The 17,189-nt window shown below is 51.6% G+C and overlaps 1 protein-coding gene across 5 annotated transcripts in view; it reads left to right on the forward strand.

Moving 5' to 3' along the window:
• Positions 1 to 17,189, forward strand: part of CTXN1 (cortexin 1) — a 45,130-nt gene that overhangs the window by 22,560 nt on the left and 5,381 nt on the right. For 2 of the 5 annotated variants that reach the window (XM_087769256.1, XM_087769257.1), the window contains one exon: positions 13,884 to 14,001. The exons of 2 other annotated variants lie outside the window; for them this stretch is intronic. The gene's annotated coding sequence lies outside the window, so the exon portion shown is untranslated. Of the gene's footprint in view, positions 1 to 13,883; positions 14,002 to 15,738; positions 16,151 to 17,189 lie in introns of those variants that run through there. One more of the 5 variants, XM_087769259.1, reaches the window with a different exon arrangement.

Genomic DNA, 17,189 nt, shown 5'->3' on the forward strand with positions numbered 1-17,189 from the left:
ACCTGCTGTCTGCTACAGCTGGTTTAGATGGGTCTACTGGGTTGATTCAGGATCTTCTGGGTAGCAGCCATCATCAGCATCTCTGAGGCATCTGAGGCCTTGGGAGGTAACTAGACAGACCCAACAGTGTCCAGACAAGCAGCTGTACGTAACCACTGCTGCCACACCAGAAAATCTTTTTTTGGTGAGTAGATCAGGACGAGGCGGACTACTGCCTGATTGCAGCTGAAATATTTCCCTGCTGGCCTAGGACAGTGTGCTTGAGCTACTTTTGGCCTTTGTATTTAACAGCACTTCACCCTCTCTGCTCCTTAGTCTCTAGTGGGTTTTTCTGTACAGCAGTCATTACCTCTCTGCTGTTTTTTCACTAGGCTGAGCTCTTCTGGTCTCTTATCATAAAACTTCACATCCCATTGATGACCTGCACAGCTTTCCCTGCATCCAGCCCTGTTTGAGACCATGTTTCAGACCTGCACACACTTTTCCAGATAAGAGCTTGTAAAGCCTTACCCTTACTGCTTCTCATTTCATTATCCTGATCCTTCGGATCTCTCTTCTTTATGGCTTAGGCTCCTTGATGACCCTATGGTCTTTCCAGTGATGTCCAAGTCTTCCATGACCTCAGCGATGCCTCTCAAACTACCATCTTCCATTTTTTTTCAGCACCTTTCTTACTTGGTGGTGTCTGGCCAGTAATAGAACCTAAACGCAGTCAGTCTTCAGGAATGGGCTGGGAGGAACTCCATTAGAAACATCTCTACGCGCTCCCTTTTCAGCAACCCCCTCACATCTTCCTCTCTGGCTGACAGCTCATCCTATTTTGTTCACCATCATCCCCAGCCTGACTACAGATTTCTCACCATACCATGTTCTTTGCTGAAATCCTAGTAGATGACATTAATTGGAATTTCTTTCTATAAACAGTGAGCTTAATAAAAAGAACTGTCAGCTTGCCTGGCATGGTCATACTCTGTTAATGCTGCAGCATTTTATCTCGTTTCACATATCCGACTTTGCTTTTTTCTCAGCTTACTTTAGAAAGCTTGAGTGCTGCTGTAGCTGGACTATATGGAGTCTGTAGTTGCTTGTGTATCTATTGTTCTTTCTTCAGTCCGGGAACTATATTTGCTGTTCTTTGGAAAGAGAAGGAGAGTAATCAATAGCCTGTAATCACATATCCTGGCTCAACATAGTCATTAGCAATCCCAGCTAAAGATTCCTGACTTTAAGCACTGGTTTTCCAAGGGAGACACAGCATAGATTATCTAGTCCTGCTGATTAAAATGTGTTAGATCTCAGACTGATGCTCAGCTTAACCAAACTGTTCCCACTGGCCCAATGCCTGTCTCTCTTTCTGAATTGGCATCCTTCTGCTGTCCCCCTGGCTGCAGCTCAGGTTCCCAGAGCAGCTAAGGTGAATGCACAAGCCCTTCGCTCTGAAACCCAGCAAAGCCAGGACATCTGTGCCTGCCGTGACCCAGCTGGTCCACCTGCCAGTGAGGTTTGCCTCTCCGGTGATTTCTAGGTAATCTGAAGCAAAATAAGGCACCAGCTTCCCTTCTCTTCGTCGAAGAGCTTTTCACTGAAGTCCAAACTTTCTGACTCTTCTCCCATTGGTATTGCTGAGTTTCTGGGGAGAGGAACCGTAGCCCATAGAGCCATAGCTCTCTGTAGTTTCTGGAGTCCACAGGACATCATAAGCAGATGTTGGGTGGATGTGTTGGAACCTGAGATTTTCCCTGGGCAGGAGATCCAGAGGAGCCCCACAGGAGCAGGACTATCATTGTTGGGAGAACTGGGGAATACTGGGGTTGTTTCTTAGCTCCTTGAGCACATTGCTCTATATATCAAGATGATCTGTCGCACGATGATACTTTGATAGACACATTCTGCTGGAACAGCCCTCCCTGTAATGATGCCCGCACCTCTGGGAGGTGCGGGCAGGTGCAGTCCCTCCAGTATCTTTATATTAGGCACCCTCCTGCTCCTGGAATAGATTCCCAGACAAAACTGGGTTATGATGCAATTAAGACTGAGAATATGAATCAGTGATTTAAGGGAAAAAAAATTCTAGTGACGGAGGTGGCAGTGATCCCACGCCGAGCTCTGCTCGCTGTTAAGGCAGAGTAAGCTGTATAGAGACAGTGGTTAGATCTGAGCACCTTAACTCTGCCCTGGAGCTGCGCTGGGCTATAGCCAGGCAATGAAGACCACCGGGCTACAGTGGCGTGATTAGAAAAGCTGTGCCATAACCCTGCGGTTAATGTCAATGCAGTTAAGGTACATTGCGGGTACCATGGCAACCTGCGGTGGCCACAGGCTTGCTCTCGGAGTCGGGATGCTGCAGGAGCTGGCAGGCTTAGAGGTAGATGAGCTGGGAGTGCAATTGCACTGGTGAAACGTCAGGAGGATGCAACAGGCACCGTGCATGGGTTGATCTCCTCCGGCGGTGGCTTTGTCTCCCCACTGATGTAGCTGCACTTCTCGTTCAGGCATGGCTGTTAAGTGTTTGAGGATAAATAGTTCAGAGCACTGGACTCGATAAGCCCTAAATTGATAGCCAAGGCGATGGGAGAGATGAGGCAGCATGGGCAGGTCAGAGACCAAGCATGAGTGGCTTGTAGCACGGAGAATGCCCACATGCTCCCCGCCGGCAATAGTCCAGCAATTTCCCCCATGACATTAGGGAGAGATCATGAGGTCTTCAGGGTGGTGGAAGTGTCTCTGCTGGGCCTGAAGGAAGATGCCAAGGTCTCTGGTTATATCAGGATACAGACAGAAGAAGAGAGACGAGAACAACTGCCAAAGCCGAGTGATTAGCATCAAGAGCTTGCAGTGCTCGTACTCTTCCAGATTGCCAGCACAGCTCCAAGGAGCCAGCTTGGCAGTCAGAGTCCCAATCCACAGAAGCAGTGACTGTGCATCTTGGTTTCACCACTGAGCTTAATGAGGCTGAGTGCACCCATCCAGGGCTGGGGCTCCTGTTGCCTGGGGCTGGGTCACCTCCTCTTCCCCGCTGGCCCAAGACTTCTTGTTCCCGGTCAGGGAACAGCGAAAAAAAGCTTAGCATCTGCAAAGGTTGCTCCTTCTCCTGGGGACCTTGCTAATGAGACGGTGAAGGGCTGTTGCTTTTCAGAGCAGATGTTCACTGGGAGCTTTTTTCAGCCAAGGAATCGCTGAAGTTGTTTTACACAGCCCTGCTCAGGGACATGGAGGGTAAAGGCAGGAAGGTTCCTGTAGGCAATTTACCCACTGGTCTCAGCAAGCACAGGGTGGAAGTTAGCTGGTTTTGTACAAAAAAGGGGGGAGATGTGTTCCTTGGCATTTATGGGGTGTTTCCATGCTTATTCATGGGTCCTTGCTAGAGATGACACCAGCTCCAACCCTGGCCTGAACACTTCCCCAGGTTCTCATCCCTGCACCTCTAGGTTCAGCAGAGATGGATGCTGGAGCTGGAAGTTTTGGTGAGATATTGCCACAGTTTGTGGCACAAAGCCCAGTTAAAAGCATAAGCTTCCTCACCATGGGCCTCAGATACACTGCTGTGAAGGAACGATTCCTTAAATTGTGCATAGGTTGATCAGGTGTCTTGCAAAAGCTGGCAAACTATCCTGAAGGGTTGGAGATGGCTATTGTCCAATGTACCAGCAGTTAAGTTCAGTGAAGTCTCAGGGAGCTGTTGCCCTGGCCTTGGAGCCCCAATTGCAAGTCAGAGAGTTGAGGACAGTGAAATACATTTACATAGCCTCGGATGAAAGATGCTTGGGGAGCTCTGGAGCTGGGTTATCTTGATGTGGTCAAAGCTGTAGGCATGAAGAAGAACATAAGTGATGTGCAAGACGTGGATAACATTTGTTTATTCCCAGTTTGAAGTTACACTGAGCTGTTTTTTTGCTGCCTAAGCCCTTCCATCTGCCCTTTCCTCCTTTCGTTCCCAAATAACAGACTCTAGAGGCATCTCAGTTCCTTCACATCAGAGCCAGAATCTGAATTAATAATGTGCTAAGAAAATAAAGATAGTTCAACAGACTTTAAATCAAGAAGAACAGCATGTTAAAGAGTTTGAACAAATCACATTACTTTGTGTGCAGTTTTAGGGCTAGCAGAAATAAATCTCCCAGCAATTTATTGATGGTGACAAATTCTTTCAGAAAGAGCCTGCTCAGGGAATGCTTCTCTTTATCACGAGACCCTCTGCGTGAATTATCTAGGGCCAGATTAATGTGTCCCAGTGAAGGTGTCAACACAATTTGTGTCCCGGAGCCTCCATGTCACCTGGGCTGACACATCATTTGAATATAGCTATTGAAAAACAGGTTGTTTTTTCAGATGCTTCTCCCTTCGCTGTTGTGTGGGCCTGGGTTTGACAGAATCATTTCCAGAGCCAGGCAGAGGGATCTCCCCAAGTGGAGGAGGATGGGTCAAGGACACAGCCTGTCTTAGACTGGACATGAAATTTACTTGTGTAGACCCAGGGCAAGAAAAGAGCAACCAGAAAGCTGCAGGGTTGATGGCTCGGTTGCTGCCAATACATGTCTGACAGAGCCAGTCACCAGGGCTGTCCTCATGCGCTGGTGGGACCAAGAGCCTGGACCCTGGTTGATGTTGCTGTGCCCATGTCCTCCAGTGCTCTTCCTACCTTTGCACAGCCAAGACTCAAGGCAGGACTGATGGCAGGGCTGGGGCGGGAGACACCCATGTAATGCACCAGTGAGCCATCGGGCACGGGGCTGGCCGGGGAGCAGCCTTGCATTCACTCTTTTTTGTTTACCAGAAGGTCTATCAGAGAACCACCCTGGCTCAACTAAAAAATGGCTGGTTTTGACTGAAAGCTGTAGGAATTTGTTTCGGAGGTTGATCGATTGTCTGCAGCCGTGGGTGCGTTGCCCCTCTGTTGGTCTCACTTCAGCTCCTAGTTCCCCTGTCAGTGGGCTGTTAGTTAATTAGAGTCTTCTTGGGACTCAAGGTCTGGATTTCTTCTTTCTTCCTTCTGTGTTGCCTGGCCCCTGAAAACTATTTCTCCAGGACCTCTTTTCCCTTCTCAGCCTCCTCTGGACATCTTCCAGCCTCTCAGCCTCCACCCAGTGTTCACATCCCGGCCCAAGACAAACTCCCCAGGCAAGGGACCCTTGCCCATCACCTGAGGCCACCTCTGCACCTCTGGGCGGAGTACAGGGAGATATGAGGACAGTTTGGGGAAGTGCTCTGTGCTGCTCTAACTGGTGCTGAGTGTTTGATCCATTGTCTGAGTAGAAATGGGGAGGTAAACCCCATCTGCATGAATGAGTTGGGCTGCAAGGCATGACCATGTCCAAAGAAGGGCCACGAAGCTGGTGAAGAGTCTGGAGCACAAGGCTGGTGAGAGGCAGCTGAGGGAGCTGGGGTTGTTCAGCCTGGAGAAGAGGAGGCTGAGGGGAGCCCTCATCACTTTCTAAAACTACCTGAAAGGAGGCTGGAGCCAGGGGGGATTGGTCTCTTCTCCCAAGTAGCAAGCGACAGGACAAGAGAAAACGGCCTCAAGTTGCACCAGGGGAGGTTTAGGTTGGATATTAGGACAAATTTCTTCACGGAAAGGGTTGTCAGGCACTGGAACAGGCTGCCCAGGGAAGTGGCTGAGTCCCCATCCCTGGAGGGATTTAGAAGATGGGACATGGTTTAGTGGTGGGCTTGGCAGTGCTGGGTTAATGGTTGGACTTGATGACCTTCAGGGTCTTTTCCAACCTAAACAATTCTATGATTCTATAACTCTTCTGCGGCTTGAAGATGCCCGTTCAGGGTGGTGGTGGAGAGCATGTGTGCATCCATGGTTGTGACAATGAGGGACAGGGAAACCCTGGAGCTCTGTCAAGAGGTGCCCAGGTTCCTGCGTGTCTGGACTGCGGACCTGCAGCATGGCTGGCAGCGAGCTGAGGGAACCCAGCAGAGGTCTCCAGGGAGCAAAACTGAGCTTTCATCTGCTTCAGAGCCTGGCCATGGGGGTCTCAAGCTGGGCACTGTGTGCCTGCCCAGATACCTCTATTTACTCAGCAGCTACACTCCAGCTTAACAGGAAGGAAAGAAGAGAAGTTAATTTATTACTGCAAATGACTTTGAAGTAATTAATTGATCTTGTCAAAGGCAAGGGATAATTCCACGGCTGTATAATCCCAGCAGAAAGATACTTCTTGTCCCCTGACAAGGCAGCTTTGATAGAGCTATTTCACTAACACATGCTGAAGTCAGGAAGGGGACATTTTATTTAATGATTCACACTAATTAGAGTGAAACAGGCGTGCTCCCTCTCTGCCCGACAGCACAGCAGCAGCCGGGTGTTTCGCGTCAGCGCCGTGGTGCCAGCCCCATTCCCCGTCCTGCCTGTGGGCACATGAGGGGTCTCAGCCTGTGCCACGCAGGCAGGAAAGGTCCCTGGTGACCAGCAGGTCTGGGCAGCCGTGTATGGACCTGGTTGGGACAAAACGGAGCTGGAAATGAGAAGGTTCCTGACCATCCGATGAGGGGAAGGAGGGTGAAAGCAACCTCCCATCTCAGGAGGAGCAGAGCTGCTATTTCAAGGACTTCAGCAGATCCATTGTGCAACGTGGCACATGCAACAGGGCTCCTGCAGCTCCCGCAGCAGTCACGTGCACTAGATTTGGGATAAAAAGACCAGGTCTTCCCTCATTTTCCTGTCTCTTGTAGAACCAGGGTTGCCTAGTGGCTTCTGTTGTAAAATCATGTATTGATTGCTTGTCACTGTGCCCAGCTCTATCTGTTTACAAGAGCTTGCTGTGGATCTACCGCAGCGTACATTTTTTTTTTTTGGAAGGAAAATTTTGGCTTAAATGAAATCAGAGGAAACTTAGATTTGCTTCTTGTTGCAAATAAAACCTCTGTCTTTTAGAATAGAACCTGAAACAAAACATAGTGATGATTACCTCTTCATTGGCCCACATTTGTCCACGGGAAGAAAATGTCAGTTCATGCATCTGGCGAGATGAGGCTGAAACCATCAACAAATTCCTCCCGAAGCCCTGTCTGTCCTCACCCTCTGTCCTGGGGGGTGATTCTTCAGCACTCCTGGAGCTCGAGTCCACCACAGCAATTGCAAAGGGGTTTCACAGTCTTGTAGTCCAAACAGGGCTGGATGCAGCATGCGGAACAGCAAGGCCAAACACTGAAAAAGGAAAATAAGAAGAGACATTGAACAGCTGCCCAGGCATAGGAAGAAATAGTGAGTGATTTTGCCATTAATTGCTGTATCATAATGCTGTTGCAGAAGGGGGCCTAATTAAAGTGGCTGAGACAACCTTCTGTCTGGCAAATCCCAGCTTTCAAGTGGCTTGACCTTGCAACATTAATAACGTTCCTTAGCTGTGGATTTGGGGACTTAATCCAGCAGCTGCCAAGGACCTGACCAAGCCCTTGGCCTTGCTGCTTGGTGAGGAGAGCAGAGTCACTTTTCTGGACACTTTCTGGGGGTGCAGGAAGGGCTGCTTTGGCTTTGGCTATGCTGAGTCCAAGGGATCTTTTTCCCCAAGGAGGATCTGCTTCAAAAGACAGCAAACATTTGCTTAGCGCCTGGTCTTTGTCTGGTGACAGCTCCAAATTTGCATCCCAGCCTTGGGTCGGGCACTTATACTGGCCCCATGAGCCCTTGTGCTCTTTCTCTTGGTTACCGGCAGTGGAGCAGTTTATCTTCAAGAGAATTATATGGACCAAGCTGGACAAACTTAGGTGATCAAGTAGGAGACCTTGATAGTCCATCATCAACAGTCTGCTGACCCACGCCAACCATCAAAGCCACAGCAACTGATGACACATCCATCCTGGATTTTCTTAAGACTAACTATGTCTCTTCGGCAGAAGTCGTGACAGCAGCAGCCTCTGGGAGCAAAGAGGAATGACCTTTGAGATGCTTCTGTCTCAGCCAATGCAAACAGACAGGGAATGTGCAGGCCTGGGGCCCAGGGCAGCTGGTCTTACCACTTCTGCTTTGCACTGCACTTGCCTGTTCGCCATCCAAGATACGGCCTAGGAACCATATCCCCGTGCCCTTTCCCTGGCATGAGTTGGTCCTCTCCAGGGCTGACCATGACTGTTGCAGTCCCCGGCTGCAGAGGACTCAGAGATGACACTGTCATGAACTCTACAGGTGCTGGAGTGGACCATGGTTCCTCTCCTCCCCTCTCTGTAATGGTTAAGGGAGCTCTTGGTAGCTGCTGGGGCCAGGAGGCAGCGCAGGGAGAGGTCACAACACTTGCAGATACCAAAGAACAGGTCAACTATAAAGCATCATTCATGTTATCCATAATAGCTTTGCAAAGCTGAACTTGGCTCACACGAAGGAGTAATAAGGTGCAATTCTCTGCTTGATCAGCTGCCATTACAGAGGAGTCAGCTGCTCCCGAGCGCTCTGGATGAGCCCGGGAAAGGACACTCTCTTCCCTCATTGTCACCCAAGCATGTTGAGAAATGTGTCCTCAGCCCTCGGCTGGAAGGTTCAGGTCACCACTTGGTACTTTCCAGGAAAGGGGACGGGAGCATGCCACCAGCCCTGCTAGACTCAGGGGATTAAGAAAGGGAGCCGGTGCATCCGACCTGGCTCCATCCTTACCGCCTCACTCCTTGGCAGTCTGCAGCAGCTCAGCACGTTGCCTTCAGACCAGGGAGAGGCGAGAAGCTTTCCTGAGTTGTCCAGCCCTTCTGAAGCAGCAGCACTTGCTGCAATCCAGTCTCCCAGTAAGTCAGAAGTTAATTTTCATTAATTGCCATTGGCAGTTAAATTAAAATCTTTAATCGGTGAAACCTGCATGAGTAAAGAATGGTTTTCATTGAGCCATGGGCAACTATTTTTGCTTTGAACTGAAGCATCCAAGTGTGCGTTTGCAGTCACTGTCCTCAAAGACAAAAACAGTCATTCCATGCCACAGGGTTTTACCCAGTGCAACCACTGCAGTATTTTACAATATCACTTTGTCAGCACAAAAAAAAAGTGCTTAGATCCCTTTCTGAGATTTATTGCATTTCATAGGTGAATAGATTTTTGATTAGAGAAACACTCTGCTTTTTTCTTTCAAAAGTGCTTGGCCGAGTGGTGAGATAATGCAAAGGCTGAACCTCATTTAATTACCAAGTCCTTTAAGTCCAGGCAGAACAAACTCCCTTGCTGTCTCCACGGTGCAATTAGTTTAGCATAATCTAAAGCCTGGACCACCCCTCCTGGTGCTTTGCTGGGGCAGTGACTGTGCAGGCTGCGGTGCAGTACTAAATCTGTGCTCTGAAGTGCAGTCAGGATCGATATTTCTGAATGCCAGAGTCTTCCATGTGCCTCAGGGAACTTGTGTCCCGAGTTTCCCTGAGGCTCATCCAGCTTTTTTTGTTGCAAGAGGCAAAATCTTCAGCAGAAGGATATCCTCCAGCTCTGAAACCCTTCCAAGAAGTGAGGGCAGAGTGGGAAGCTCCCCACATAACGATTCCCCCAGGCACCTACCTTTTAACAGAGACTTAAAGGGGGGGGGGGCAGGAATTTCAAGACAAAAGTATTAAAGCAGTTGGAGTTTGGCTTCCAGCGCAGACACAGCTCCTCTTTGCTTAGGGACAGAGGATGAGGGTAGTGTGCTGGGATGGGCGAGGATCCGTGCAGGACAGCAAATAAAACCAGGGGAAAAGAGGACTCTCTGCTCTCAAAGCCTGGGACCCATCCTCGTGTGCACAGGCTGCTCGGATGCCTGCACTCCTGGCCTCAGCCATGCTGAGGGCTGCGGGAGATGTGCAGAAGGTGTGAAGGGACTGCCCAGGGGAGCAGGGGAAGCTCTGCATCTGTCAAAGCTTGGTGGTCCACGCTCCACATGTGGGCTCTGAATCCTCCAGTGTTGCTCTTCTCTTTGTGGGCCTTTGTCCACCTCCTCTGGCACCAGGGAAGAAGACCCCAGGCTCCCAGGATGACGTTTTTCTTAGGTTAGGTGTAGACACGGTGGCATTGTCCACTCTTGGTTTCCCAGGCTCTACCATTTGGTTGCAGCAATGCAGCCCTTTCTGGTGTGCAGGTGACAGCTACGTTGGCTCTGAGCTGCAGTTCACAACGCAGCGTGCCTATCGCGCTCATTCCACATCCTGGTTAAGAAGTTTCCTTATTTTGTTTCATGATTCTTTAATGATAATTTTTTAAAATATTTCCCACCTGTCTGGAGTCTAGGTGGCCAGCTCAAGCAGTGATACAGCTGAAATCTTTACCTCCGTGCCATCAGCTTACAAATATACCCATCCGACTGCCCGCAGGTGTCCTGGGAGACATGGGATAGATATCCTGCATATGCTACAGGTCTTGCTCTGTGTCCTATAGGGCCGGTATCCTGTGTATACTGGACGTGGGATCCTGTGTACAATATAGCTTGACTATAAAGGGATGCACGGGTGACTTGCACAGAATCATTGGTCTTGGGGTACCCGCACAGGTAGTCACTAAAGCCATTTTGTGCCTATCTTGCTGCCAGTTCCTTGAAGGAGAGACTTCTGCTCTCCCCACACAGACCCCAGAGCTGGGGGGTCCCAGCACAAGGTCTATTGCTTTGGTCAGGAAGCCTTGCTCTGATGGGCTCATCGCTTGCAGTGCTGGAAACTTCTGGGCTGGAGGCGACCTGCCTGGTCTCTGCAAGATGCCACCAGGCAGAACAGTAGAAGTTGCTGCCACTTTTGCAGCAAGGAATGACCCTGCTGTGGTTTTGTGCTCTTCTGGGAAGACTCCGGAGCAAACCAGGTTGCAGTAGTGAGGGTCTTCACTGCACCCAGGCTCTGCTGCTGCTCACAGGTACTCTAGTCCCTGTGCTTTTGGGAAGGTGTGGGCTGGGACTGCTTCACACCTGCATGCTCAGCATTCTTCCTGCTCCTCCTGGCTCTTGCTCAGTGCAGAGACCAGTCGGTGTCACAGATGCAGCCTGCTCTGCTGGAGACAATCCCAGCAAGGGAAATCCTGTCCAACACATAACATGGCTCAGCTCACGGAGAGCCCTCAGCTGAAGTAATTGTGTTTGCACAAACAACCCTCATCAATTTAAAGGAGATAAAATCAGCAGGAGCTCATTGAGATGCAGCCATAGTCTCCACCATGGAGCAGAGCTGCTGTCACAGTCTGACACAGGAGCGGCAGGACAGAGGATGCCCTGGGGCATGGGATGGTCCTTTCTGGGCTGGTGCAGGGTGCTGGCTGTGGCCTGGGTCTCCACGGCAGCTCTGTGCATTGCAGCCAGCTAGCTTCTGAGAGAGGGGAAAGGCTGGGGGAGGCACTGGGGACCCCTCTCCGCAGATGGGGCTTAGAAACAGTAGCAAAGGCTGGAGCAGAGGTCCCAGAAAGCATGCGAACTGCCAGGGCACCTGGAGAGGGGTTGGTGTGCGCTCCCTTGTCTTCACAGCCCAACAGCCTGGGGCAAAGGGTGACTGGGAAAGACAGGGTCACTCGGAGAGGGATGGGGCGGTGGGTAAATGAGCCACAGGGAAGCCCACAGAAATTTGGGTCTGAAAACAAGGAACAGCTGGAAATGATGAAAACTTGTGCCATCATCTCAGGGATCAGCTGCTATGGTGACTTTGGAGACTGTGCTGGTGCGTGACCAGCTCAGAGTTCTCATCCTGGCTGGGAGCTGTATATTCAGGACATGGCAAGGTTACTTGGCTAATCATGGTGCATGAGACACATGAAAATCATGGCTGTGGGGCCAAAGGCAGGGTTAGATGGGGCTTGACTGCGCTGAACTAGACTGCATTCAGCTAGGCTGGGCTGGAATGGACTGGGCTATACTGGGCTGAGTTGGTTGGGGTGGACTGCATGGAGGATGCTCTGTCAGTGGGTACTCATCAGCAGGGGGGCTCTGAGGATGCTCGACACGAGCGGGTCCTGCAGCTTTCAGGGGACACAGCTTCACAAACAGTGCAACCACAGAGCACAAAAGGCTCCCATGACTCTTCCATGAGTGGATGCGAAGAAGGCCTTTAAGGAACTGTTTATTCACACATTCCCAGTCCTGCCAGGGGACAGATGACTAGCAAAGCAATATTAATTTTGCAGGGAGGCCACTAATGTGTCCTGTCTCCCCTTTGCCCCAGGCAGTGAGCGTTCCCTACACTGATTAAGTGTGAGAATGCTCTCTGTAGGCACCTTTCAGAAAAACCATTTCAATTAGCAGCTAAGATGGATTGCGCAGGAAATTGGGTGGTTATTTCCAGATATTTACAATGAATCACCTCATTGTGGGAAGGGGGCATGCTGCACTGTGCTGAAGGGGCTGGGGATCACAATTATGCTCCTCTGGTACCGTTACACGTAGAGGAGTTTGTTTTTATGGTTTGGTGATTAATTTTTGCAGGATGAATTTTTGCACTGGGGAAATTGGTGAAATTGTAAAGAGGGAGCAACATGGGAAGGGATTGCATCAGCTCCCAGCAGCTACATGCAACCTTGGCATCTAATCTGCATTTCTAGGTGTCTCCAACAGGCAGTTGGAGTCTTTTCTGTCCCCTCCTGAGCACCTGGATGAGGAGGGATGAGTCCATTTTCCTCCAGAGCAGGTAGCAGTGGGTGTCCCCCCTGGTTTCCCTCACATGAAGTCTCCTCCTCCTCCCTGCCTCTATCCCCTTGGGGCTCCTGTACAGCAGGACCTGAGCTCTCTTCTGTTCTCTCTTTCATGGGGATTTGCACGTGCAATGATCTGCTGTTCAGCAGGTGCCATGAGCCATATGTGGCCAAAGCAGGGATGGCTTAGGGCAGAAACTGTGCTCAAGGGGGTATCCTGCCCCCAGGGCTTGACCTGAAAATGTTCCCAGAGTGGCTGGGAATGGCCAAATCCTTCTTGCTGGGGCCCTGGGAGGAGCTCAGACAGCCAGGCTGTGCCAAGAGCTTGAGGGTTTTGGTGGCGTGACCAATTATATTTATTTGCAGGTCATTTTTCACTTGCTCACCTCCTCCTGGAAGGGGCCTGGACCTCTGCATCTTTTAGCTTTGAGGATGTCCCTTGAAGCTTGGTGTGGATAAAGATCCTATGGTCAGTCTGTCCTCATCATGGTGACCAACCATCTGGTGCTAGTTCTTCCCCCAAATTGCATCTCATCAGCCCAGGCTCCAAGGTTCCCGTTGCCTTTCTCCAGAGCATCCTTCAAGTTTGCTCATACAGATCTGGCTGACAGAGGTGGGGAGGGCATGCAGGTGGGAGGCAGCAGCAGGCAGAGCCGGTGACGCACACTCGTCCTCCGGGAGCTTGTGCGGGACTGCCGGGCAGCAAGGCTGTGCTGGGTTCCTGGTTAAGGTCCAGGCATGTAGTCAGGTTCCTGGAGAGCTCCCAGAGCCTGGGCATGTTTCCCTGTGAGCTGGGTGTGACTCTGTGCAAGCCTGGCAGCTCTTTACATCCCAGAAAGCTGGATTGCTGCTTGAGCCTGGGGTGGAAAGGCACACACAGGGCTGCACTGAGATTTTTGCAGTCCCTTGAACATCTCCATGGCTAGCTGTGCCCCCAGCATCTCTTTGATGCACAGTCCCTTGTCTTGGGTGCAGCAGCAGTGGCCTGAATGGCAGGGGTGTGCCTGCCCAGAAGGGATGCTGTGCTTGCTCTGGAGCATCTTAGGCTGCCAGGACTGGGGCCGTGGGTCTGGGACAGACACGGGCACACTGTGGACAGAAAAGCGTCTTGGATGTCTTGGAGGGGCAGTGATGCACACACATTGCCTTGGGGATTAGAGGGGCTTTTATGGAGGAAACACAGGGATCCAGGAGCCGTAGCCTGGGGACGGGCAGACTCAGCCCCCAGCCCTGTGCTCTCCCACAGTCTGGCTTTCCCAGGCAGGCAGCTCACGAAACTTCTCTTGTCTCCAATTGCTGTGCTCCACCTTTTATTATAATTGATTCTGCATCGCCATAGGAACCCGCTCCAGCGTGAGTGAAGAGCAGCTGCCTTCCCTGTGCGCTCTCCAGGAGAGAGGCGGCTGCTCCTTCCCTCGAGATGGCAAGTGATGGAGCCGGGAGTCCATGCCAGCCAGGTACCGTCCATGCCCATACCCTCTCGAGTACTCACGCTGTGGGGAGCAGAGCTGGGGAATGCAAGGAGGGGTAGTTCCCTCCATGCTTGTCTGCCAGGGACCCCCCCCCACCCCTTGTGGTGGTGGGCTCAGGAGATGGGGCTGGTTCTGTTTGTCAGGTGCTGGGATCCAGTATATCTTCTGATGGCGGTTGTCAGGTTGTCAGGTCTGGATGGAGAGGGCAGGAGGCTGGGCTTTGGGGTGGGATAGGTGGGAGCAACCTTTCCTGGGGGTTTATCTTCTTCCCAGGTGGCTTGGTTTGGCAGTGGTGGGATTTCCATGTGTGTGGGGATGACTGCGGAGAGGAGGCACGTGAAGGGTGTGCTGCAGAGCCCTGCACTTGGCTGGGCTTCCCGTGCCCCCCAGGGGGACCAGGGATCACAGAGCCTGGGATTTGGGAACAAGCATCTCTGCTTAGCTGGGGCTGGGCTAAACCTCCCCCTTGGTTGAAGGGTTGCCCCCTTCATTTGCCCCATTGTAGATGGGACATCCCTCACACTCTGTGTCTCATGCTCCTGCCCTGGCCTGATCTGCTGCTCAGTTCTCCCCTCTGTGTCCGTGGTCTGCTCATCTTCCCCGAACTGCTGGGCATGGCTGCAATCCTGCCCAGCAGAGCTGCCTTGTTGGGAGAGCCCCTCCACGGTGGCTGCATGGTTTTGGAGATGCGGTGGTGGAGAAGGTGGTCTTCCCGTTAGCCATGGGCCTGTTTAGCAGAAGACTGGCTAAGCTCTTACATCAGGGTTTGGGGTACAGACGTGCTGGGCTGGGCTGGGCTGGGCTGGAGGCTCAGCCTGCCCTGCCATTCCTTGCAGTGGAAGGTGCTTGAAGAGAGATGTTGCGAGCAGGCTTTAGAGTGCGAGGCTGTCTACATCAGACCAACTGGGGGATCCTTCTAAGACTTGGGATCTTCCTTGGGCATGGGCCCTGGCAGCTGATCCAGACCCATGGCAGGATGTCTCCTGGACCCCATAAGTCCTTCTCCATCTACATGCTGAGCCCTGACAGGGCCAGGTGATGGAGAGGGGCTGAGAGGGTTCCTGAAGGAGCGCCCAGCATCCTGCTGTAGGTAACAGGCATTAACAGACAGGGAGCCCAGACGTGGGCTGTGGTGCCTTGGTAGAGACTGGCGCTGCCTGTCCCTGGGCAGCTGCCTGGTGTTTGCCTGTACGGCCAGGGTGAGATGCACCCTGTAGGTGGTTCAGACACAGCCAGGCTGAAGGCGGAGGGGGCTCTCAGCATCCCTCCTGGGGCACAGCATTGCCTGTACAACATATGTACCCACCTCGGCAAGGGCAGGAGGGTCTCTCCCTGCCAGGGATGTTCGATGGAGGGTGCTGAGGTTAAGGCTCAGGCACCTCCCTGGCAGCGATAAAAGGGAGGCTGGGAAGGGGAGGTTGCACACCCTGCTCTCCCAGCAGTCTGCATTCCTGAAATGGGACACAGCTTTGTTCCTGCTGGGCCTGGCTGTCTGCTGAGGAAGGAGAGAGGAGATGGCCCCTGAGTGAGCCCTGCACCAACAAGTGCAGGAGTTGGCGGCAAAGACAGGAGCAGATTTCCAGGAACAACGCAGCAATTTGTCTTTGGGATGCATAGGAAGGGAAGACAGAAATATAGCTGGATAGTCCCAGCCCTGTTTGCTCACAGGTCCGGGGTGCATCCTGTAAAGCAGCTGGAGACCACAGCCCTGTGTTCTCAGCATCTGCCAGCCAGGAGGTTCACAGCGTGCTTTAATATGGGGCAGAAATACCTCTGAGGACGTGGTGCAGCTCTTCGCTCCAGGGGCCTGCATCCTGTTGGAAGTTCAGCTTCCCCTGGCAGAGCCTCTGGCTGTGCTTATGCTGGCAGCCGTGCCGTAACCCAGAGGGATTCGTTCGTTTGACCCAGCAGCAACATTTACTGAAAAAGGCAATGTAAACCCTGCAAAGAATTCAGCTGCTTCATGAGCTCCATGTAACAGTGCCAAGCACGAGGGTACACTTCCCAGAAAGGCGTCCAGCTGCCTCCATCCCAGCAGGGGCGAGCGGACCCGCCTCGGACAGACGGACCCTTTGCTTTGGAAGCGCGGAAGTGGAACAACGGAGGGAGAACCACAACCCTGCTGCACTTGCAAGTAAAGCCTTTTCCCATCTCTAAGGAGCTTAGGTGCTAGAAATCCTCCTGCTTAGGCAGAAACTTGTTTGCCTGCAATCCTCGCGAGGGCGTTTGCTTTCATATCTCCCTGGCGATCGCATTTGCTGCCTGGTTGCAACAGGCGGTTGTGCACCATGTGCAGCGATGCAGTGAATATTAACGGAGGGGAGCACCCGGCGCTGGGTCCTGTGAGACCCCTGGCTCCCGCGGAGCAGCAAATGTGCGCTCAGCCCTTTGCCGGAGCCCTGTGTTAGTGCTTGTGCTACATTGCTCCCCTGCCCTGCTCATTTTGGCCACAGAACCATCTTTGTTAGACATTCCCAGGACCCTGGATGCATCTATCTTTTGAATTTTTCTCCTAGATGTCTCAAACAGATTTGTATGGGGAGCAATAGGAGGGTTGTGCTATTCAAAGCAGGGTTATTTTGGCACCATCCTAATGAATTTGCTCTGGTTCTTATTCTGTGTGCAGTCATTTTATTCTGGTCTCTATGAAAGCTTCATTTCAATTTAAGCATTTTAGCCCCTCCTAGCTCTCCTCCATCAAAACTCGCTCTACTTTCTCCTTTTAAGACATTAGTCTCATTTCTTATTGTTATATAATTGTAAATGTCTATTTTTGGTTATAAAAGTACTTAGTTGGGTATATTTAAAAGTGTGTAAACTGAGTAATTCCCTAGTGGTTGGACTGCATCCATGACACCGTGCAATTAAACCCTGCTCCGCTGCGGCTCGTGTCCTGTCATCTTCCAGTTTCATTCTCTGAGCAGATCAAGCCTTTCTGGTGCAATTCTGCTTTATTGTGCAAATCATGTTGGTCTTTTTTTAATTCCTGCTGATAAAATGCCCACCTTTCAGTGCCAGGTGTTGCAAAGCTGACTTAACCTCCCAGCACCCTGAGACAAATTTACCCATGACTTGGAGAGCTGCCTTATTGCTTGGACCCAGGATCCCGAGCTGGGCTGCCTGCTCGCTGTCCCCTACACACCAGCTGCATGGAGCATGGACTGTGCGCTAAC

This window comes from Nipponia nippon, unplaced genomic scaffold (genome assembly GCF_047370975.1).
Source record: "Nipponia nippon isolate SJK-2023a ecotype South Korea unplaced genomic scaffold, ASM4737097v1 scaffold_31, whole genome shotgun sequence".
Taxonomy (NCBI): domain Eukaryota; kingdom Metazoa; phylum Chordata; class Aves; order Pelecaniformes; family Threskiornithidae; genus Nipponia; species Nipponia nippon.